Source organism: Triturus cristatus, chromosome 9 (assembly GCF_964204655.1).
Source record: "Triturus cristatus chromosome 9, aTriCri1.1, whole genome shotgun sequence".
Taxonomy (NCBI): Eukaryota; Metazoa; Chordata; class Amphibia; order Caudata; family Salamandridae; genus Triturus; species Triturus cristatus.
In genome coordinates, this window is record NC_140592.1 from 1,036,919,711 (window position 1) to 1,036,945,428 (window position 25,718).

At 45.8% G+C, this 25,718-nt stretch overlaps 1 protein-coding gene across 3 annotated transcripts in view; it reads right to left on the reverse strand.

Annotated features, from left to right (window-relative positions):
• CGRRF1 (cell growth regulator with ring finger domain 1) overlaps positions 1-25,718 on the reverse strand; it is a 186,275-nt gene that overhangs the window by 159,838 nt on the left and 719 nt on the right. The window lies entirely within an intron of this gene.

Here is a 25,718-nt window from a genome sequence, read left to right on the forward strand (position 1 = left end):
CCTAGCAAACCTGTATCTTTTTTAAAAACTAGACATCCTGCGGAATCCAGGAAGGGGTGACTTCTGAGGCTTTCACCAGGTTCTATTACCCAGAATCCCTTGCAAACCTCAAACTTTGTGGGGGGGGGGGGGGGGGGGAGGGGGGGAGAAAACATTTCTGTGATGGAAAGTTCTGGAATCTGCAGGGATCCACAAAAATTCACCCAACCAGCATTCCCCCTGTCTCCCATTAAGCATGATACCTCACTCTTGTGGGTAGGCCTAGTGCCCGCGACAAGAAACTGCCCAAAACGCAACAGTGATAACTGACCCTTTTTTTGCAATGTGCCTAGCTATGGATTTTGGACCCTCCCTCAGCCGGCACCCCAGGGAAACCTAGTAAACCTGTACAATTTTGAAAACTAGACACCCAGGTGAATCCAGGATGGGGTGACCTGTGTGGCTCTTAGCAGGTTCTGTTACACCGCAAACCTAAAACTCTGTAAAAAAAAAAAACACATTTTCAAGGGTGAGAGGCCTGGAGGAATGATGCGAAGGGCCAGACCTGGAGTCATTCATGATAGGACTTTTCTCAATGGTCCTGGGAGACGGCTATCCAGAGGTCCAGCTGGAACGAGTACACAGGGTGGGCCCACGATTAGAAGGAGAAAACTGGCACCCAAGGGACATTCTGGCAAAATTCAGCTACATTCCAAGGCACTACATGCTCCCTCTTTCAGGACGTGGCCAAGCCACACTAGCAAGCAGACAACAATGCCGCCCGATTGGAGATGCTCTAAGGGAATGCCAAATCAAATATAGGTGGACTTACCCTTTTGGCATAGCCTTTCTCTTCGACAATAAACAATACCACTGTACAGAACTGGAAGAGGTGGCGGCTCTGCTCGGACTTGAGGACAACTCACCGCGACAGGCAACAACCTTGGGAGAAGACTGCTCAGGACAGTCGACAGAACGACGCTCATCTAGCCCCTGGAAGACGCCCAGGAGAGGTGGCAAGAAGGCGAAAGGTTGGCAACCACGGACGCTCTACCCCCTGACACAAGTTAGAAGCATTTCGCCCCCTATATCTTGTTATACAGTCAAAGATTTAGTTCCCCTATACCCAAGGGTCTAGGGTTTAAGATTACGTTAGCGGGGAGCATATCTCTTACATTGGCCAGTGATAATTTTGTTCTCTTCAACTCAAAGATGGAAATTTGCCCAGTGTCCCAATAGGTATGCAAACGGGGCTCTGGGAGCTGAAGTGGACTCACTCCTAGAGCTACCTAAAGTGAAACTCTCATATAACTTTGGAGACTTATCAGCTCAAAGTTATTGTTTATATTTGATGTTAATGTTCTTTACCATGGTGTCTAAAAACCTGGCTTACCCGACTGGTCTATTAGGAGGGAGAGGGGGGTGGCGGAACGGGAGTTCGGAGGGATTTGCAGCTGAGGCAGGCCAATTGGTGGCTAGACCAAGCCGATGTAAAGTATGCCCCTTGTTGAAGGGCAGTTAATTGCTTATCATGGAATGTAAGGGGTCTTAATTCTCCCAACAAGAGGCAACGCTTGTGGAAATATTTGGGAGATCATCATGTCAGGATAGTAGCATTAAAAGAGAACCACCTAAAGGAGGTCGAAGACCTTCGCCTGAAACACAAAGCCGATCCATTAATATTTCGTTTCTCGACCACCACTAAACAGAATGGGGTCGCCCTTCTTTTTCCACGCCTTGATTCACTTCCACCCCCACAACACGAACACTGACAAAGCGGGGAGGTTTCTTATGGTCAGATGGGTCTTGGGGGACGATCATGCACCATAGCCATGGTGTATACGCCCTACACAATACAATCGGATTTTCTCCTTACATTCTTACTGACACTGGAGGGCTTTGCCAAGGGGGACATAATCTTACTGGGGGATTCAACCTTATTTGGGACCCAACCGTAGATATGACCCACCCACACAGGTCAGCAGGAGGAGTCTTTAGTAAGTCACTTAAAGGCTCTTTGCAACGCATGGGTCTGATAGACGCATGGATGGTTCTTAATCCCTCAACACAAGATTACTCATTCTTCTCCCATTCTCACAGATCATACTCTATGATTGATCATATTTTTACAAGTCTAACACTGCTCCAGTCGCTCTCTGGGGCCCATTTGCACCCGATATGCCTCTCAGATCACGCCCCACTGGATACTGATCAAATGGCTGGCTCAGCGCTCTAAACTCGCTATGGTACTTTCCCAATTTTCTTAGCAGAAGCAAGCTCCTTTGGGACGACCGGAGGAGGTAGATTAAAGATTTCTTCACCACTAATGACCCACAGATACTCCTCATGTGAACAATTGGGACACCTTTAAGGCAGTCATAAGGGGTAAATGTATTGCCTTGGCTACCACATTAAAAAAACAACAGACAGGGTAACGACTTTTACCAGAGGGGGAGCTACGGATTCCGGAAAGAGAACACAAAGATGCCTCATCTGTACAAACCCTACAGAAGGTAACTGCATTAAAAGGGAAACTGCAGGCTATATATACCAACAGAACAGAAAAAACAATTCCACCTTCAACCCCGAGGATAAGATGGGGGTGACAAAATAGGCCCACTGCTGGCGTGACAGCTTGGAGCGAAACAGGAAAAAAAGAGTGTGTTAAACATATAGTCGACGACGCTGGCGTCTCCCACTTCAGCGAAGGTGGGGGGGGGAAGGTGAATGCTTTCCAGGATTTTGATGGTTCACTTTATACAGCAGATCCCTAAATAGAACAAGATCAATCTCGTTATTTAGATTCACTAAAGATTCCACAGGTTTCTCCTGCTACCAATATTGAACTTAGCAAATCTATCTCAACAGAAGATGTCCAGAAGGCAATAGATTTAGAGGAATGGTGCAGGCTAATTATCACTTCCCCAAACCTGAGTACTAGTAAACGGAGAAGCCTCAGAATCTTTCTAGCTCTCGCGAGGCACAAGACAGGGCTGCCGCCTTTTTTCCATGCTCTTTGCCCTCTGCATCAAACTACTTGCAGCACGGATAAGAGCTAACCCAGATATCCAAAAGATCAAGTTTGGTTCAGATGAGGACAAAATTTCGCTCTTTGCAGGCAATGTCCTGCTACCCATCACCGATTCTATGGATTTGCCGGCTATACAGGCTGAACTCAATCATTTTGAAAGGATAGCAGGATTCAAAGTCAATCTATCTAAATCCTTTTACTTAACCTGACACTGCCCCAAGAAACGATGGCAACGGTCAAGGGGTCATCTCCCTTTTGTTGCGTACGCCACAAAATCACCAACCTGAGCATTAAAATCACCCTAAACCAACAGTTCTCTATAAAGCTAATAACCCCCTCCCTCCCTACTGCGGCAGCTCAAATCCAACTTTAATAAATGGAGGTCTGCATTTATTTCTTGGATAGACAGAATAAATGCGTTCAAGATGAATGACCTACACCACCTCCTCTACCTCTTTCAGGGTCTCCCGATCACAGTAGTCAGAGAACTGTTCACAGAACTGAAGAAAATGATCACCACACTTATCTGGCAGGGGCAAAAGGCTCGGTTATCCCAGCGACTATGAACTAGACCACGCCTGGAGGGGCCTATCCCTTCCTGATTTCCTCTTCTACTATAAAGCTGCTCAGCTCCGTGTTATGGCTGAGTGGTCTCTTAAAGCCTCCGATAAACACTGGATCCATATGGCTAGGCAGATGGCGGGTAGAACCATATGGGACTTACCATGGAAACAGAAGGAAGACAGACCGCCTAAAATATACCTCAGCGCCCCCACAGCCACCACTCTTCAAATATGGGACAAAGTTACCAAGACATTACCTTTAACAACCTTTCAATCTCCCTACACCCCCATTCATTTCAATCCAGCCTTCCCTCCGGAGCTACTAAAGGGTCCCTTTGATAAATGGAGGGAGGGTGGATGCTTCATGTTATCTGATCTCTTAAAGCGGGGAGAACTGCTTACCTTTGCGGAATGCGCAGCCCTTTTTAAGCTGCCTCCCACAGAAGAATATCATTATTTTCAGCTAAAACATTGGGTGCAACAATTGGAGGAGCGGCTGGCCGCGACCAGGGACTTGCTCCCAATTGAGAGATTTGTGCAATCTGACACTACGACTAAGGGCTGCATATCAATTTTGTACTCTCTTCTTTTAACGGTGGGCCCCCAGATGGCCCTGCGACACAGAAGGTTTTGGGACGCCTTGCTAGCCACCCCCATAGAGGAGATATAGTGGGGTTTCCTCTACAAGGATATCGCCAAATACAACCGCTCCATGTTTATATGGGAAGCTCATTTCAAAATTATATACGAATGGTATTTACATCCCCAGAAATTACACACCATATTCCCAAATACCTCAGGCGGGCTGTGGGATTCTGGGAGACTTCCATCATATTTGGTGAGACTGCCCCTCCATCCAACCCTTCTGGAAAGAAATCCAGTCCCAAATTAAACCGATTCTGGGATACCCAATTCTAGATACCATAGAAAATACTCTCCTGGGGGTGCGGGACACAAGTCTGAAATACCAAACCCAGGGAGGCCGCTTCATTATGGCTATATTTAGGGGTGGCCAATATGGCAATAGACGCAGCCTGGAAGAAACCGGAGTCCCCCTCCCTTACCCAATAGCATGCCTGGCTGTGGGGGGCTCTGGCCCTTGAACGGATGACGGATATAGTCTAGGAATCGAGTAAGGGTTTTGACTACATCTGGAGTCCCTTGGTGGGTCCCGCTTCGTGTCTCTGGGCAATTTGCATGAACTTACCCTGTGCTATCTTCGGAGAGGCTGCTGGGCTGCCGGTGAAACCGCTGAGGAGAGCTTACCTGGACTACATCTCCCAGGAGCGGGTGCGGTCACTCAGGTGTGTTGTGGCTGATCTCCCGCTATTGGACCACGCAATCTATAAAACCAGTCTCTCATCCCGCTGCGCGGGACGCGCGCGGGCGGCGCCGGGCTAAGCCCGGGCAAAGTGCGGGCCGTCTGAGGCCGTCCGAGGACGACAAAGGACGGGACGGGCCACTTCTCTTTTGACTGTGGTTGAGTGAGTTGTACATCGATACCAAGTCCGCCAGGCACCATTGTTGACTGAACCACTTACAGTTTCCACTATTACAATACGAGCTGCTATTAGATTCTGTTACAGCTCTGTAGTAGTATGTCGAAATCAAAAAAGTCCTTAAATTCAAACACTATGGACAATTACTTGGTGCAGATAGTTAGTAAAATTAACAACGACAGGAGAGTCTCATTGGGGCTAAATTGTTCTTCTAATCTATCTTTACCGATTCCCCTGTCTGATTCGCTGCTGGCTTCTCCCTCATTGGTTAACAGTAGCACTCCAATTGATACAGAGGTCTTAGACAGCGACATTCTTGAGCTAAGTGTCCACCCAACTGTTAACTCACAATCTATTCCTGATTTAGACTTGGATATGGATGTTGAATCAGTTGATCTCAAATCTCCCGCTCCTCCCCCTAGAACTAGGATAGTCAGAGCCTGTAGGAAACCCCAGATTAGAAACAATGGGACCCGCCCAGGGAAGAAAAAGGCAACCTCCGTAACCAAAAGCCTGAATAAGGCAGAGACACCAGAGTTACAAGTTGCTAAAAACTCTGAGAACGAACTATCTATAAAAATAGCAAGTATGATTGATACTAAAATTGAGAGCATCATTACTCCCTTGGTAGCCAAAATCGACAAACTAACGGCAGAGGTAGCTAGATTGAGTGCCTTATTAAATAGACCTGTAGAAGAAGTGACCAGAGTTACGTCCCCGGTACCAAGTAGATCTACATTGAATGTGTTGCCCGCTAGAGGGGAAGGAAGGGCTGCGCAAAAAGAGATAGTGAATCCCTCACCTTTGCAATCCAGAATTGATAAGAATTCCCAGAAGGTATCTAAATCAGGTCCCCCTCTCGACCGTTTTGCCTCACGTCCAGCGAACGACCAATTCCAATGTATTGTTGAGGCCCTCCCCACTACTTTGGTCCTTGCCAATGTTCCTACTTTGCCGCTCGACAAAATAGAAACCACATCTTCTCTCATTAGCAAATCTTTGCATTGGATGATAAAAAATATGAGGATGTCCCCATGGGGAGCGCGACAATTAGCTGGAGAAATTATTATGGCAAGAAGAGTCTCATGGCTAGGCCATAATCCTAAAAAGTACGCAGGGGACTGTGTGGTTCTCAATTTTTCTAACCCAGCAGTTCTCCCCAATGTTCTGAACAATATATTTCCCCCTCAACGAAGACATGGTGCTATCATTCCTCTAACACTAAAATATTTTTATTGTGGGAGGAATCTGGAAGCCAACCGAGCGACAGCGAGGCAAGGGTGGACCCCAATGCCTAGTATAGGGGGTGGGAGTGACTCCATTAGGATGTGGAACATCAGTTTAGAAAACAGGTTTGGGGTCCTGTCAGATTTAAATGATTGCGATTGACTTGATGGGGAGGTTAGACTCGAGAATAAAACATTGGTACCGTATGATAGCTTATCTACTCCCATAGCCTCAGCTAGCTGTCAAGATAATATTGTAATATGCAATTCTAGTATAACACAGCCAAATGCAATTGAATCGTATAGGTTAACATCGCTCAGCCACCTAGGATTTGGAAACATAGTATCAAAGGCATTAACAAATGAATCATTAGGTATCCCACGTAGTAATGTTGAACATGTGAATAGGACTGATGGTGAGCTCCAAAGTCCATTAACATTAAATGAGTTTCCTTGTCCTCTTGAACCTGAGTCACGCCTGTCCTTTTTATCCTGGAATCTTGCAGGAATAGGCAATAAGTTACATTCAACTGAATGGCATGGTTTTGTTGACCAGTTCGACATAATCTTATTCCAAGAGTCGTGGTCTTTGGACCCGGTCTATTGTTTGGGATTCCTTAATTTCTATATACCTGCTACCAAAAAAACTAAAGGTCGTCCATCAGGTGGCCTGATAACTTGGATCCGCCAATCCTTATGTTGTAAGATTAACCAACATAGTCTTCAATCTAACGACATTTTGTCATTAAACATCACTTGGCCTAATGACCAGGGAATGGTTATATCTAATATCTATGCTAGAGGGATGATTGGAGGCACTTCATCCGACGTGACATCTGCCCTAGATGATCACCTTTCTGCACTACCATCGGAGAAGCTCATTGTAGTGGGTGGTGACTTTAATACGACGTTCGAGCCCCTTGGCCCTGAGGACCAGTTCCTTGCTGAAGAGGAGGACAGTAGATGGGGTGTTCCCCAGCTGGATCTTCCCCCAGTCAAGAGATGGACCGCCGCGGCCATTCAACTTAAAGCACTCTGTCTAGAGAGAGGGCTCAGAGCTGCCAATGGGCGTACCCGGTCAGACCGCCAGGGTGCTAGAACATTTGATAATGGTAGATCCACTAGCCGTATAGATTATTTCCTGGTGGACATAAGGATTTGGCATAGATTGAATGATATGACTATAATCGCACGGGAAGATAGCGACCATAACGCCCTGTGTTTGGAATTACAAGCTCCCAATAGGCTCATAGAACCCAAAATTGGTGGGGCGAAAATTAGCCTGGATATTGTCGTATCAAACAATATGAGGCATGTTAAATGGGGTAGATTTATAGAAAAGCCGGAGAAATTAAAGGATCTCAAAAAAGTGGTAATCGACGAAGTGGCTAAATTAAATGCCAAATCGTCTGATAATAACTTTCCTTCATCTATGGATGAGGTCCATACCACCTTTTTTTCAAATCTCCAAGAGTTTTTCATGAAGCCCCCGGAGGGTGGGAAAGTTAATAAGGGCAAACCACCTGTGGCGGGATGGTTCAATAAATCCTGTAGAGCAGCTCGTCAGAGTTTAAGTGTAGCCCTTAGATCAAGAAACATCGAAGATGTGAGATCTGCTAGAAAGCTATATAGACGCGTACAGCTAGTGGCTAAGAAGGAGTGGGACGAGGAGCACTGGCAAGACCTGAAATCTGCTTGTCTGGCCAAGGATCAAAAACAGTTTTGGGCAATAGTGAAGTGGGATAGAGGTGGGGTTGCGCCATCACCCCAAAATAACGTGGCAAATAACCAGTGGGTTGACTTCTTCAGACCGCAATATGCTTCAGCTTCGTCTGAAGGAGAGCACTCACTTCCCCCCGCTATCTACTTTCGCACGCAGGTGTTCACGATTAAAGATGTTAATTTAGCATTAGATTGTATAACCGGGGGCCGTGCTCCTGGGATGGACGGGATACCCGCGGACGTATTTTTAACTGATAGATCATCCTGGTGTCAGTATTTTCAATGGCTAGCTAATTCCATAGCTATGGGTGCACCTGTTCCCCCCTCATGGAAAGGGGCTGAAATAATCCCAGTTTTTAAAAAAGGGGACAAATCACTACCAAGTAACTATAGACCTATCAGTCTTATTGACTCTGCTCAAAAACTGATAGGTCGATTAGTACAAAATAAACTACAAACTTGGATCGAAGAAAACAATATTTTGTCCCCGTTCCAGGCTGGGTTTAGACCATGTACTAGTTCGGTTGACCAGGTATTTTATTTCTTAGCACTCTATTGGAGGAATGTGAAGCTGACTAATGGGACCCTTTATGCGGTTTTTATAGATTTAAAATCTGCATTTGATCTAGTGCCCCGCTCTAAAGTTTGGAGGGTTCTCGATGAAGCAGGGATAGCACCGGAACTACTAACGTTACTTGTCCGCTTGCATGAGAACAATTATGCACGAATTAGGTGGGGAACCCAGGGGGAGGTGACTGACACATTTCCTGTAGAGCGTGGTGTTCGGCAGGGATGTGTCTTGGCGCCCACGTTGTTCTCCCTGTTTATAAATGGCATTGTTGAATATTTGAGCCGTTCGCCCACAGACGCCCCTGTATTGGCTGGGGCTCGCGTGCCTGTTCTCATGTTTGCGGACGACACGCTGATAGTTTCGCGGACACCTAGTGGCCTGCAGAAGGCGCTAAATGCATTTGGTGACTTTTGTCGAGAACGTGGTCTTGAGATAAACACCTCCAAAACTAAGTTCATGTGTTTAAATCAGCGGCAAAATTTTAGAGGTGTTATTAACTTTAATGGCACCCCGCTGGAGCAAGTTGAGGCATTTACATATTTAGGGATATCCCTTCAGAACAATATGAAATGGACCAACCATATTGACATGGCTGTCTTAAAATTTCACCAGCTAGCGGGTGCAATTGTTTCCAAATATAAATCTTCCTTGACTAAACCCATCACTCCAGCCTTGGAAATTTATAATATGAAAGTTATCAGTGCTTCATTATATGGATCGGAATTATGTGGCTTTGGTAATCTGAACCAACTAAGATTAGCAGAAAACAAGTTTTTACGTTGTTTAACAGGAGTTCCCCGAAGTACCCCAATGATCCCATTAGCATACGATCTAGGCAGGAAAAGAGTTGAGGATTTGGCACGATTGCGCCCACTCCTTTATTGGCGGCGGATTATGGTCACTCCGGAACTAGCGCATTATGCCATTGCCCTAAAAGATATCATTAGGGCTGATCGTTTTCATTCCATTACATGGCTCAAAGAAATTAGAGATTTGCTAACAAAATTAGACTTGGGGCATCTATGGAATGATTTAAATGGCTTAAATTTCCCATCTAAGTCTGCATTCAAAAAAATGTACTGGGATATGATCTTAACATCTGCTTTTAGCTCTGGCCAGAATTCCAATCTAACAGGTCGTTATTTTGACGTTAAATCTATTCCATCTTGTGAGGCATTCTGGGATTTTATAGAGAGGCCCATCGATAGAAAACTGTATTTTCAGTTTAGAATTGGGTCTCTCCCTGTAAAAGCATTCACCCATAGATGGTTACCTAATCAGGACAATAAATGTCCTTACTGTCGAGATTTGATTGAGGATCCTGGCCATCTATTGTTTGTCTGTCCATTGTATGTCGCTCCACGTCATAGGTGGATAAAACCAGTATGTTTAAATTTGGGAATACGCAGATATAAGGAAGCCCTAAGGATACTTGAATCTGATTGTACCCCTTGTTTGGTTATTGCTGTTGCAAAAATTTTGGGGTGGGCATGGATAATACGCACTCGTACCCTAAAAATGTTAGAAGCTGGTCAATGAGTATCTGACACTAAAATGTTATCGATCCATTTTAAATATCAAGATTTTACTTTTTAATAGATAAATTGATGTTGCTAATTTCATTGGAACTATTCGCCAGCATTATGATTTAATGTAATTTTAAAATTTATATATTGTATTTTAAAATAGTATTTATATTTATGGTATTGTTAGGATGTTATGATGCTTTTATGACATGCTGTCGAATAAAGCTTTGAAACTTGAACTTGTTACCCATCGGAGGGATTGCCCCTGTTTGCCTGCGGACCCAGATTGCGAGCCCTCCACCTCTTTCATATATAACCGATTTGGCATCACCCTTGATTTTCCTGACAGTTAGGGCTCCCCACCCCACCCGAGTCCAACGATGCATCCCTCAGGATTGTGCTGCTCTCCCTCCTAGGTTTGGCACAGGAGACCCCAGAGTCCTCCATGCCCCGGGTAGCGCCCGCCCTATATCATCCCCACTCCCATTTGAGTCACTAACACGAGACACCACAGAAATGTTTGTTTTGTTGTTTTTCCCTTTTTTTTTTTGTTTCCTTCAAAGTTATGTTCTTTTGTTGGCTCTTGAGCACAGCCTGTATATCAGAAGCGCCGTAATGATGGGCCTACAATATCTGGGAAATGTTTAGAAACAAAAAAGTTCTGCTGAGAACTCGTGGAAAAGCTATGTTTTACTTTTAGATATCTGTAAATCTTGGCATATGAACTGTGCTCGGTTGAGCTACAAATGTTGTGTTTCTTTGTAAAAACCATTAAAAAGATATTGACAAAAAAAAAAACTTTTTCCTCAACTTTCTGTGATGGAAAGTTCTGGAATCTGCATGGAGCCACAAACTTTCATTAACCCAGCATTAGCCCCCAAGTCTTACTTGTGTGGGTAGGCCTAGTGCCCGCAACACGTACAGTGGAGACTTCAAAATCTACTGGGTTTGCGAGAGTCACCTGCGTTTTTAGTCCCGGGCTCAGCAGCCATCTAGAGAAACCTACCAAACCCAAACATTTCTGAAAACTAGACACCTAGGAGAGTCCAGGGCGGTGCGGCTTGCGTGGATCTCCCAACATTTTCCTACCCATATCCCCTGCAAACCGCAAATTTAGCTACAAAAAGAAATCACATTTTCCTCACTTTTCAGTGTGGGAAAGTTGTACGATCACCGGGCCGCCCCATATTTCCGAACACCCAGCATTTCCCCAGGTCTCCTGCTAAAAATGGTACCTCACTTGTGTGAGTAGGCCTAGTGCTCGCAACAGAAAATGGCCCAAAAGTACTGTGGAGACTTCAAAATTATCAATCACAAAACTATCTGATTTTGCGAGGGAGTCACCCGGGGGAGTCCAGGGAGGTGTGGTTTGTGTGGATCCCCCAATGTGTTCCTATCCAGAATCCCTTGCAAACCTCAAATTTAGCTAAACAAAAATCAAATTTTTCACACATTTCTATGTGGAATCACTGGGCCGGCACATATTTCCTACCATCTAGCGTTCCCTTCGGTCTCCCGATAAAAATGATACCTCACTTGTGTGGGTGACCAATGCAGAGCCAGCCTAAAATGTATATAAAAAGAAATATAGCGCTTAGAGCTCGCTGTGCTTTCTCCTTAGTCTCTACATTTTTGGCCCTTCACAGTCGCATGGGAACAATGGGTGGTAGAAAAGTTGTGCCGGTGCAGTAATTCCACACAGAAATGTGAGAAAAGTTAGATTTTTATTGGCTAAATTTGAGGTTTGCGGGGGATTCTGGGTAGGAAAATGTGGGGAGATCCAGACAAGCAGCACCTGCCTGGACTCCCCTGGGTGTCTAGTTTTCAGAACTGTTTGGGTTTGGTAGGTTACCCTAGATGGCCGCTGAGCCCGGGACCAAAAACACAGGTGACTCCCTCATTGATAATTTTGTGGTCTTTTGGGGTGTTTCCTGTCACTGGAAGTAGGCCTACCAACACAAGTGAGGTACCATTTTTAAATCGGGAGACCTGTGGGAGCGCTGGGTAGTAGGAAATTTGTGGCTGCCTGGTGATCCCACAACTTTCCCACACAGAAAAGTGAGGAAAATGTAATTTTATTAGCTAAATTTAAAGTCTGCAGGGGATTCTGGGTAGGAAAATGTTGGAAGAACCACGCATGACGAACCTTCCTGGACTTCCCTAGGTGTCTAGTTTTCAGAAATGTCTGGGTTTGGTAGATTTCCCTAGATGGCCGCTGAGCCCGGGACCAAAAATACAGGGGACCCCCTAGAAAAACCAGGTCATTTTGTGATAGGTGGGCACCTGTGTTTTTGGTCCCGGGCTTCCAGACATCTAGGGAACCTAAAAAATACCCAGACAGTTCTGAAAACTAGACACCCGTGGGAGTCCAGGGAGGTGGTCTTGCGTTGATCCCTCAACATTTTCTTCCCAGAATCCACTGCAAACCTCAAATTTAGCTAAACACATAAAATCACATTTTCCTCTAACATCTGTTAGGAAAAGTTGTGGGATCACCTCATGGCACAAATTTCCTACCACTCAAAGTTTCCCTCCGTCCCCCAACAAAAATGAAACCTTACTTGTGAGGATGGGGCAATTGCTTATGACATGGAAGGGCTAAAAATGTGTTGAGATTGAGGGGGGCCCAAAGCGGGTCTAAAAGCGCAGTTTGCTTATACGTTTTTAGGCTAACGCTACTTTGGGCGCCCACACAAGTGAGGTATCATTTTTCTCGGGAGACCAAGGGGAACGCTAGGTGGTAGGACATTTGTGCCTGCGCAGTGATCCTACAGCTTACCCACACTAAATGTGAGGGAAATGTGACTTTGTAAGTAAATTGGAGGTTTGCGGGGCATTCTGGGTAAGAAAACGCTGGGGGATCCATGCAAGCCACACTGACAGCCAAGAGTCACTCTATGCACACCACCATCCACGCAAGCCACCAGCCAGCCGCCATCCACTCACACCACCAGCCAAGAGCTATCCACGCACACCGCTAGCCAAGTGCCATCAATGCACACAGTCAGCCAAGCACTATTCACACACACTGCCAGGCAAGTGCCACTCACACATTCCACCAGCCAGGCGCCATCCCTGCACACCAGTAGCTAAGTACCAGTCCACGTACACCACATGCCAAGAGCCACTCCACACACACCACCAGGCAAGCACCAATCTACACACACCGTCATCAAGCAAGAGTCCACACACACCATTAGCCAAGTGCAAGTCCACACACCCGCCAGCAAAATACCAGCCTAAGGTCAGTATACGCAGACCGGCAGCCAAACTCCAGTTCTCTCACAGACACAAAAACTCTCCGCCCCCGCCAAAATGTGTGCCTAAAAAAAGGGGGAGCGATTGTTAATATGATGTCATTGGAAATAACCTATCTGCCGACCTTTTGGTACTCTGCTGTAACATTCTTGATTGCTGTGTGTAATTGCTATTGCCACTTTGTAGTGACTCATGAGTCTTGTTTGTGTAAAACCTCAACAAACCTCTTTAAAATTTAAAAAAAGGGGGGGAGCGACCCTTGCCTACAGGTCTTCTCCCCAACATGCCCATACATACATCCCTGGTGCCTAGTGGGCTTTCTTGGGGGTCAGATAAGGGGCTACTGCCCCGATCAGCCTTCCGAGGGGCAGAAAGACTTTTCTGGGGGTGGGGGCATTAGCATGCCATTCTGGGCAGCCCCCACCCCTTCGTATAAAAAAAACCCAACATAATCCCTGCTGCCTAGTGGGCTTTCTGCCCCCCTCCTCGGGGGCAGATCAGGGGCTGTTGCCCCCATCCGCCTCCCAGGTGGGGGGGGGAGGGGGGCAGAAAGATTATGGCATTGGCATGTCCATTTTGGAAAGCTCCCACCCTTACACATAAAATATAAAAATCCCTGGTGCCTAGCCTGCTTTCTGGTGGGGGTGTTGGAGGGCTATTGCCTCCGGGGGAGGGGGGCAGAAGGACTGAATTCCGAGCAAACGTTGGGTGGGGAGCAAAAGCCCTCCCTGGTGCCTAGTGGGCGGATCCCTGCTTGGGGATTGCTCTCCTGAGGCCTTTCAGCGCTGCCTGTGAAATCCATTGTTTTCAACTTATGTATTTAGAAATTTTTGCTATAGAATGCACCATATTTTCCCTGCTGTTTTTCCGAAATGCCGGTGGAAAGGGATTGCTTTTCCGCATTCATCACTTGGAGATGGTCAGTCTTGCTCAGTATGTCCGCTAGGTAAAATTTAGGGCTGGTATTAAAGAATAATTGCAGGGCTGTTTTGGGTTTTCATTCCAGCACTGTGGACAATACATGATAGTGATACACTGAGAGACATTTATTAAAAGTATTAATTTCTAAACATGAACTTAGAAACATTTACAAAGTTCTCCATGCAATCACGGTGATGCAATTAGTTAACCCAGGAGACAAGTCAGTCTAAGGGATGGCAGAAGACTATTTTTTATGTTGAAATCACCCTGACATAAAAAACAGGCCAATTTAAAAAGTGGCTCAGTGCTTCATGTTAGCAAAACAATGATGTGTCCGAGATCTCACAAAGCCAGCTTTATTGTAACAAGCATTCAGAGGGATACGTTTGAAGTACAGCTTTGCTACAGGCGAACATTCATGGCTGCAGCAAGACGGCATGTTTGTATTGTCAATCAATCAATTAGGCTTTATTTCGATATGAAAAATATCTTAAAAAGCAATACATAAACTTGTGAACAATAAGACAATAAAAGGAGCCAATACGTAGAAAAATGACCATACATTTCATACTACAAGTGGCCCCAATAAATTAAACAAAAACAGTTTAAAAATACAAATTAAACAAGATAGAAAAGCCTAGATGATCTAATACGCCAAGCCCATCCAAGGAATTTTGCTAAACCACAGGCAAAGAGAGGCCGTGGATCATTTTTCAGTATACGTAAGGCCTCCTTGTGATGTCTTGTTCCAAGTTCTCTGCAGAGTGGTTTTAACCATCTGCTGCGGGGGACTACGTAGGCCGGACATTCGAACAACAGGTGGGGAACTGACTCTATCCTGTTCTCACAGAATGGGCAGGAAGAAATTGTTTGCACCGGGGCCTTCCACCTAGAGGTCAGATCCCCAACGGGAAGTAAACCTATCCTAAATTGGAAGTACAAAGCCCTATCCCTGCACTTAGGGATGACATCCAGGTATGATTCGCAAAAAGGCACATCCTTTATCAAAAGGAAGTCCAAGGTGGACCTACACAAATTGGCATTGTATTGTACATTCCCAAAGCAAGATAACACAGTAAAGTACCTATACTGTTGGGGCAAACTCGTAGAGTATGGGGCTGCAGAGGAATGTGATTGCATAGTGCAAGCACAGCCTGACAATTAGCATTTTTCAACATACAAGAGCTTTCTTTATATTTTGCATCTGCTTGATGCCTTGGTTTACAGTTAGAGTTGAGTGCTCAAGTTCCACCTAGCACAGCAGGAGAACCCTCTGTAATGTGCACTCCTGGTTGGCCTCCTGCACAGAGAGAAAATGTAACTGATCAGGACAAGTGCCATTTCTGCCATCTCAGCAGGACATGGGTCACTGTCTAACCCTCTGGCATATATTTGTTTTAAATACTGTTCTTAAGAATACAAAATTAACCATGAGTTTTCTCTGCACTAGAACATCTGCATAGGCCCGAGTGCTGCCTAGGTTTTTCAAGGACTTACCTAGACCATAAAATTGCAGAAAAGGGGTATACTTCTGACACTGATCACATTGCATGGTCAAAAAGGCTTTATACTGCATGTGATAGTGTTTAAAAATACACAGGCACCATTGTGCCTGTGTATGTTTAAAACTGCTTTGTGGAGGTAACTATGGTTGTTGAATGAGGCCATGTCACCCAGAATGCCCAGTTGCTTGGATACCGGCATATCTGGCTGTTTGGGACAGAGCTGCCGTCAACTTGTCCATGGGGACGGTTGCTTCATAAATCTACTTGTCCTAAAACAAAATCCACTTGTCCCTTTTGTGCCATGTAATGCAGTGACAAATTATGGCAGCAATCTCATTATCTAAGAGCTCTGAAATAGCCTCTCTGATTATGCCAGGGCTTCTTCCTTAGTAGGGTTTGAATACTAGAAATTCCCATATGTTGCCACGTTTCCGCAGATCTACATAATGGCACTGAAGGGAATGGTATGCAACAGTTCCGGGTTGGAATGCCCTTTAGAGTTTGTGAAAACCTATTAACTTGCATGTTTTAAGGGTTTTCACCAACTCTTCTCTAATCTTTTCCTGTACTGAGAAAGATTGCAAATTTACTTCTGACAATGGCAGACATAAAACTTCTTCCAGGGTTGGGAAAAAAGTGGTTGGAGAGAAATTGAACTTGCAAACACTTCGATTTTTGCAAGAGCAAATCTACACTGGCATATTTGCTCATGCTAAAATGCATTTCACAAATATTTTCGAGGAGTACTATTTCTTGGCCTACTTCTGTAAAGTCTTGTGAATTCATGAAAGTCATATATCTGCACTTAATGCAAGGAAATGAGTGCACTTTTGAGACTTTATTTAATAATTTGGCTAGCTTCTGTGAGTGACAGCATTCTGTTCTTTCACAAGAAGCATATTCGACACACAGTTGTTTTGTTCAGTGCCAGGAACTACTGTGGCAATCAATGTGTGCTTTTTGAGTCCAAAACAATTTTTGCTTTGGCCAATGTTTGTTATAATGATGAGGGCACGGCAGCTCCCACACCAAAAAGGTTTTACAAAAAACATGCCAAAACAAGTCACGCATTGACAAAACCAAAAGGCTGACCAACAATTTCAGACCTATTGGCTTTACCAATGCTTGTTTATTTTTATGTTTCCCGTAATCTTATTAAAACTGTTTACACTGATTTTCCGTTATTAATATTTTTGATAAATACAAGCATACATCAACACATTTTACTAAATAATGCTGCAAAAAAAAGTACCAAATATATTACAGACGTTTAGCTAAATGTTTTTGCATTTTTTTATGAAGATTTTATTTTGAAAGCAAAGAATTATCAATCTTGCTTTCAAGCTTTTCAATTAATCAATCAATCAATCAGTCAATCAGGGAATTGTAGCGTGCTACTCACACGTGAGGGTCTCAAGGCGCTGAGCGTGGGTAGCAGTTCTGTTCAGTCGAAGAGCCAGGTCTTGAGAGCCTTCCTGAAGGTGTTCAGGGAGGGGGCGCGTCTGATGTCAATTGGGAGCTCGTTCCAGGTCTTGGCCGCGATGTAGGAGAAGGATCTTCCCCCTGCTTTAGCTCTGCGGATGCGTGGTGTTTCGGCGAGGATGAGTTTGGCTGATCGGAGGTTTCTTTTGGGTACCTGGAGGGTGATTCTGGCATTGAGGTATTGGGGTCTGGTGTTGTGTAGGCATTTGTAGGCGTGGGTGAGTATCTTGAAAGTGACTCTCTTCTCAACGGAGAGCCAGTGGAGCTTCAGTAGGTGTTGGCTGATGTGATTGTGTAGAGGGATACTGAGGATGAGTCTGGCGGTGGTGTTCTGTATCGTCTGGAGCTTGCAGAGTAGAGTCTTGTTTATGCCGGCGTAGATAGCGTTTCCGTAGTCCAGCCTGCTGGTAATGAGTCCATGGGGGACTGTCTTCCTTGATTCGGGGGAGGGGATCCATTTGAAAGTCTTGCGTACAATGCGGAGGGTGTTAAAGCAGCTGGAGGCGACGGCGTTAACCTGTCGGTTCATGGAGAGGGAGGAGTCGAGTATGATGCCGAGGTTTCTGGCGAGGTCCGTCCGGGTCTTTGGGCTGCCGAGGGCAGTGGGCCACCAGGTGTTGTTCCATGCCGATGGGGAGGTTCCGAGGATGAGGACTTCTGTCTTCTCGGAGTTGAGCTTTAGGCAGCTGTTGCTCATCCAGGCTGCAACATCTTGCATTCCTTCCTGGAAGTTGAGTCTGGTGGTGGTGGGTCCTTGGTGAGGGAGAGGATGAGCTGGGTGTTGTCGGCGTAGGATACTATGTTGAGGCCGTGCTGTCGGACGATGGCGGCAAAGGGGGCCATGTAGATGTTGAAGAGGGTTGGGCTGAGCGATGATCCCTGTAGGACTCCGCAGTTGACTTCTGTGGGTTCGGCGATGAAGTGTGGCAGTCTGATCCTCTGGCATCTGCCGGTGAGGAACGATCAGAGCCAGTCGAAGGCGGTTCCTTGTATGCCGACATCGTGTAGTCTGGCGGCGTGTGTGCTGTTGGAGACTGTGTCGAATGCTGCTGACAGGTCGAGTAGAATCAGGGCTGCGGTGTGGTCTTGGTCGAGGATGGTGCGGATTTAGTCTGTGGTGGTGAGTAGGGCGGTTTCGGTGCTGTGGTTGCAGCGTTATCCTGATTGAGAAGGGTTGAGGATGGAGTGGTCTTCGATGAACCTTGTCAGTTCTGCATTGACGGTCTTCTCTGCGACTTTTGCCGCAAAGTGAAGGAGCGAGATAGGCCAGTAGTTCTTGAGGTCCGTCGGATCTGCTGAAGGCTTCTTCAGCAGGGGTCTGACTTCTGCGTGTTTACAGTCGTCGGGGAAGGTGCTGGTATCGAAGGTTGTGTTGATGGTGCGTCGTAGTTTGGGCGCGATGGCGGCTCTGTGGTAGATGTGCGGTGAGCAGGGGTATGTGGGGGCCCCTGACTGGATGCCTTTCATGGTTGAGGCGGTCTCTTCGGTCATGATCGGTGTACAGGAGGAGATGGTAGGCTGGCTGGCATTGCCAGAGGGCAGGATGGTTGCGGAGTCAGGTGTATGGTCGTTGAAGATGTAGCAGAGGTGTTTGATCTTCAGGTGGAAGTAGGATCCGAGCTTGTCGCAGAGGTCCTGGGAGGGGGTGATGTCCGTGGTTTCGCTGCAGGGCTTGGTGAACTCCTGGACGATGCTGAGGAGTTCCTTGGAGTTGCTGAAGTTGGCGAGGATTTTGTTGTGGATGAAGGTCCTTTTGGTGGTTCTGGTGCGTTGGTGGTGTTCCATCATGGCGTCCTTGTAGGTGGTGTAGCTTTCTGGTGTCTTGCTGTTTCTCCGGTTCTTTTCCAGGCGTCTGCAAGTGTGTCTGGCTTCTTGGAGGTCGGTGGTGAACCAGGTGGCTTTCCTGGGGCGCTGTCTTTCGGAGTTGCGTAGCGGGGCAAGCTTGTCTGCGTAGTTGGAGATCCATGTGTGGAATTCCATGGCTGCGAGGTTGGCATTGGTTGCAGTGGTGGGGACGTTGGGGTAAAGGGTGGAGTTGAGTTGCTCCTCGGTGACTCTGCTCCAGTTCCGTCATGGGGGGCGCGGAGCGGGTTTGGGTTTTTCGACGAAGAAGTGTACGCAGTGGTGGTCGGTCCATGGGGGTTGTGTGGCGTGACTGAATTGGTCGCTGTTTCCTCCTGCGAAGATGGGGTTGAGGGTGTGTCCTGCCTTGTGGGTCAGTGTGGTGACTAGTTGTTTCAGTCCGATTTTGGCAAGGTTGTCACAGAGTGTGGTGGAGTTGGGGTCACCGGAGTTGTCGAGGCGGAAGTCCGATGAGTATGTAGTACATGGGTACTCACAAACTTTCTCTCGGGGGCCACATTTACAGTGTGGTTTCTGGCCGAGGGCCACACTGGTGGGGGCGGGGTCATTGGGGGCGGGGTCAGTAGGGGCAGGGGCAGTAGGGGCGGGGCTATAGGGGGGGAAAATATCACTGCCGTTTCAAAACATTACTAGACAATGCTGTATTTCCAAAGCAGATGTAACTACATGGAGCACATGTTTATAATGTTTTTTATTAGCAGACAATAGCAATCTTAAGTGGGATTGCATGGCAATTTGCAGTAACCGGATATTCAGCACATGCCCAGTGCAGCACAGGCTTAAGAGTCCCAAAAATAGATATGTTAAAGACAAACACTACAAACTTATTTTACATTTCATGTCTCCGATTAGTTTTCTTCCACCCATCCACCCTTTCAGTCATCCATCCATCCTCCCTTTCTCTCTGTATCGACCCTTTCACTTAGCCATCCTTCCTTACACCCACCCATCTACTCATCCACTCATGAATCCATCCATTGACCCTATCACTCATCCATCCTTTCTCTCATCCATTTATCTTTTCACTCCTTCACTCATCTATTCATCCTTTTGTCCACCTACCCTTTCACTCACTCATCCATCCTTACATCCACCCTCTCACTCATCCGTCCATCCATTCACCCTTGCACTTATCAATTCATCAATCCATCCATCATTTCACTCATCCACCCACTCATCCACCTTTTCACTCATCCATCCTTTCACTCACCCATCCACCCTTTTACCCATCCAGCTACCCTTCCACCCATTCATCCAGCTATTTACCTTTCCTCTCATCCATCCTTCCACTCACTCATCAATCCATCCATCCTCTCATTATCCATCTATTCAATCGTTCATTCATCCATTCACCCTTTCACTAATTCATCCAGCCATCCACCCATCCCTTCACTTACTCACTCGCTCAACATTTCATATTTAATTTGAGCTGAGCTTTTTGAGAAGAGGCCCATCAAGAACTTCACCCTCGATGCAGGAGCCATTCCAGGACTGGGACAGAAGCCACCCAGGGCGGAGACAGGATCCACAACAGGGGGGACAGGAGCCATCACAGGCGGGGGGTGGGGTTACAGGAGCCACCACATGGGGGGGGGGCAGGAGCCATCACTGGGGGGGGCGGAAGGGCAGGAGCCATCACAGGAGGGGGAACAGGATCCACCAGGGTGGGCATGCAGTATTCTAGTATCTTGGTCTCTTCCAGGGTGGGGTAGGGCTCCTCACCCACTACTGGACAAAACAACGAGAAGACAGGCTCTCTTTCTAAAATGTTAGTTTTGCCATCCCCCACTGTGATGTACAGTACTTAAAGGAGATACTTCAAGAGAACTGATTTAACTGATTGTCCGCCATACTTTGTTAATCAGTGTGGGTGTGATTGTGCCATTTCTTTTTTTAAATTACATTATAGACTGCATGTTTGAAGAACCGAGGTTTGCTTACACTTTAGTGACAGTAATTAAGCTCTGTGAAGACAAACACGTGCTGCCTCGGGGTAATCCGGGCCTGCTCTAGGATGTTTGGGGCCCTGGGCAGAAAAGGAATGTGTGAGGCCCCTCTAAATTGCAGACACATTACGCATTCAGGGCTGAATAGATGTCCTTGCTCCTGAAGCGTCAGCCCCTCCCGCTCAGTCACCTTCAAGCACCTCTTAATAGCTCATCAAGGGCGGAAGGTGCGAGGGCTGCCATCCCGCTGTGCCTCTCCAATGCTGCTGGGGATCTGAGCTTTGGCACTGCATGGAGTCTGTTACACCCGACCTCAACAGCATCGGAGTCAAGCAGGGAGGTGGGTGGAAGCTGTGCCGGCGCGATCGGTGCCCGGTTAAAATTACGGACAAATGGCGTCTGGTAAAGAATCCTTCAAGGACAACGGACCGCGGGCTGCCAACGAAGGCCGGGCGGGCCGCAAGCGGCCCGCGGGCCGTACTATGAGTACCCGTGATCATGTAGTACATGGGGGTGACAGCGTGGGGTGCAATGAGATTGGTGATGGTGTCGGCGAAGAGGGCCTGTAGGCCGAGGGGGGGGGTCTGTAGGCGACAGTGCCGCAGATTGTGGAGTTGGGGCTGGTCTGGACCTGGAAGTGCAGGTTTTCGGCAGCGGGGAAGGCGTCGCAGGAGCTTCTGCATATATTTGCATCTAATCAGAAAGCATCCTGGGAGCAGTATACATAGCCTCCAATCCTACACATTGAAAACGTGTGTACACATTTTTATACTGGAACCACTGTCAGTAGTACAGTCTGAGCGTACATGTGCTTTGACCGCCCACCCTAATAATAAAGGTTTTGCATTAATGAACCATAAATACAAGTTTGAACAGCGTTAACACATGCACACAAATATTACCTTAACTGCAGGCAATGCCTTTCCTTGATCCATAATATGGTACTGTAAACTGGCTGTCAAAGGGTTTGTGATGTAAGGGGTTGGGCCTAATTGTCCCAAGGACAAAATACACATGAAAACTTGTTGCTCTTGACCCCAAACAATATGTCCCGGGCATCGGGCTATAGGAATTCCACATTCCTGCAACTCAAGTTAGGTGTCATCCGTACGCCTAAATAATCGAAGGAGTACACAAGATCAATAGACTTGTTTCGCAACAGAATATGTCAAATACAATGAAAGTGCCTGGCCTTAGAAAAAAATATATATATTTTGTTTTGGTACCGTGTAGCTCGAGGCCCCTCAGCACAAAATTAAGAAAAAGGGTGCAAGAGCAGTTGAAGCCCCTGTGGCATCTTGGAGATTAGTACAGTATAATTGGCGAAAAGGAGGGCCGGAAACCTCCTTCCCCCGAGGCTTGGAGCATCACACTCCTCCTTGCTAAGATGGTTGATCACCCCAATAGTATACTAGGAAAAAAGGGTAGGGGCTAAAACACAGCCCTGTCTGACTCCTTGTACCACCCTAAGGGGGTCAGTGAGCTGCAGTAAACCTCTTTTACCACAAATCCTTTTTCCCGTAGGGATTTACAATGCGGTTGTTACAATGACTGCGTTGTAACAACACATACCATTACTCCGCAAGTCAGAACAATGACTTGTGGAGGGGGCAGAAGGTGTAGGATTTTAAATCCAACACCTTCCCTACTGTCGCACATACTGGAGTTGGAATAGTACATTTTTACTATTCCAACATCCAGCGCCCCACCTAGAACAAGTCGTTGTTACGATTTGCGGGGTGATGGTATGCGTTGTTACAACGCAGGTCTTTGTTACAACCATGTTGTAATTGCATGCAGGGAAAAAGCAGGAGGAATAAAATGGCATATTCATGAGCTGTGCATCCCACATGGAGTGTCACTAAAATGTTCAGTAGGAAGGGAGGAATAACCAGGTTTTCCAATACTGTGCACATTTATGCCTGGGAAACAAGGTTGAATGCTGTGCCCAGATCTACAAAAGCGACATACAGCTTTCCGCCCGTAGAGTGACACCTCACGCTAAAATAGACACAGAAACCTACGACATGACCCAGAGTACTGATACTTGGCGAAAACCTGCCTGGAAGTCAGATAAAATACTCACCTCAGCAATCCAATTCTGCAGGTGAAACAGTACGTGTTTGCAAAACGTTTTTTTGCAAAGAATCAATTCAACTAATTGGGGGATAATTTGCCGGGCTTGTCCAGTCCCTCTTCTTATAAATTGGCAGGATCTCAGCGATCTTCCAGGAGGATGGAATCTCAAGACCTGACAATACAGCATTCAACTGAATATTTATATACTGTCCCCACACCTCCGTATTGGATTTAAATAAATCATTTGGGATCCTATCCAGGGCACGGATGGAAATTCATGAGTTGATGCCATTTAGGGTCTCTGATAGAGTAAAGACAAGTGTATTATTAATTTCCTTAGCAGAGACACGTTTGCTCAAATGATCATCCTCATCTATGACTCCACTATTAGAATACAACTTGCTGAAGTGACCTACCCAATGTTAAGCATGTACTTTGTCTGTGTAGTAATCCATACAGATTCCTACAAGGTTGTACTGGTTTCAATCATCATCAGAAGATAACAAGTAGGTAACTTCCTTTTGAGATGCCCAAGACAACTGCTCTCCTTAATATTGTCCCTGCATTCCCATTCTTTGAGCATCATCACATGTATATGCATCACAATCGATAATTCAGTATCACAAGACATCTCCACACATCTATCCCTATACATACATATATATATATATATATATAGAAAAAAAATACAGAAAAAAAATCAAAGCACTAAAAATACCTTATAAATTAATAAAAATAACTAAATAACTGAATATTTTTCCTAAAAAAAATCAAGGATGTCATGGAAATAGCTCCCATGCTTCCCCGACTTTACACACATTTCCAAACCTCCACTCCTTCCCATCATCTAGTGTAACCACTGAACTCTTACCTTTGTTACTTTCCATGGATGAGATAACGTACTTTCTCCTTTTTTCACAACCCCCATTTTCTTTACCACCACCCAAACTCCACTTTTTAAATGTATATTCTTTTCACCCTTCCTGTTGACATTTTTTCTCACAAGACCTCTGCAAATTTACCACTCTTAATATCATACTTTCACGATCCACCTGCAACTGGTGTTTCGTTTGTAGCCACATACAGGCCTCCTTTGTAGCTGGATCCCATCCCTTGAGAGCTATAAATGGAGATACCTCAGTCATGGAATGAGGCGTCACTCTATGGCCCAAATCATCTTGTCCAACTCCTTCCTCTAGGACAAACCATTTGCCAAAGACAGTTGTATGTTTTTCATTATAATACCATTCACTCTCTCGAGCAGACCATTGGCTTGTGGTCTGAACAATGCTACCTTCTCTTGTCTGATGCCCAACCCTAACAGCAATTCAGACATGGATGCAGAAATTAATTCTACCAAGTATTCTGTAACGAACAGCTTAGGTATTCCTTCCTCCAAACCAACCTCTCTCAAAAATGTCATGACATTACTGGTGCTCATCTGTTCCACGATCTGATCACAAACCACTTACTATGATAGTCCACCAGAACCACCAAAACCGATCTCTTCTCCCTAGTTTATCTACTGGACCTATGAAATCCACAGCCAATCTTTCCAGCAGTCTTTCTGGGTATTCCACACATTTTAAAGGTTAGTGTTAGTGTTTTCGCTATAACTGCACGCATGGCAATCCCTCACAATCTCTTCCAATCCTCTATCCATGTTAGGCCACCAGAAAAACTGCTTTAGCCACCTCTTTGTCATACTCCTCCCCAAATGTCCTTCATGCACAATCTTCACCAACTATGTCCTTAATACGCTTTCCTTAGACTTTTCCCTGCATTCCCAATCTAGGAGCATCACAATCAGTATCACAAGACAGCCCCACAGTCTGCTTTTCGTTTGGAGCAGCAACCTGCACTGGTGAAGGAGGTTGCCTATTTTCAGTTCCAGCCAGGCCCAACAAAAATGCCTCACTTAGTGACCATCAGCACCCCTTTCCTTCGAAGCTCATCCTAGTGGGGGAGTAGCTAGGGCTTAACACCTTGATTCCATAGCCACTGAAGAAACAAAGACACTTTACTGTCTTTACAGTCAATGTACTAGAGCTGAAGAGCTAAACTATGATTTGGGGGCAGGTATTGGAGTTTTCCATATTCTCTATGTTGAGTATGTGTGCAATGTAAAGTCAGATATATCTGTATATACGAGTAGTTCAGCTAATCATTTATATAGCAATTACTAATGAGTCTTTATTACCCTAAGAAATCATTGTACGCATCCTTAGAATAACAAAGCATCAAGAAAAACTAGTAAAGGTATTCACGTAAGCCTTCTGGATACTGGTTCGTAACTCACTGAGATATATTACAAGGATTTCAATTTGTGACCTGCAGGTAAAGAGGATATCTATTATAACACGAGTAAGCCACGGAGCTGTCTACATAAGAAACAAGTATGGCCCTTGACTTTTAGCTTTGGGTTTTGCAGCAGCGAAATTAACCCTCTGTGCTGTTTAGGATGAGTGAAACTCGAGACTAGACTACACACAGACCTATCTGCAAAGTACATTGACCACAAGAGGTATCTATTTTGCGTTATGATAA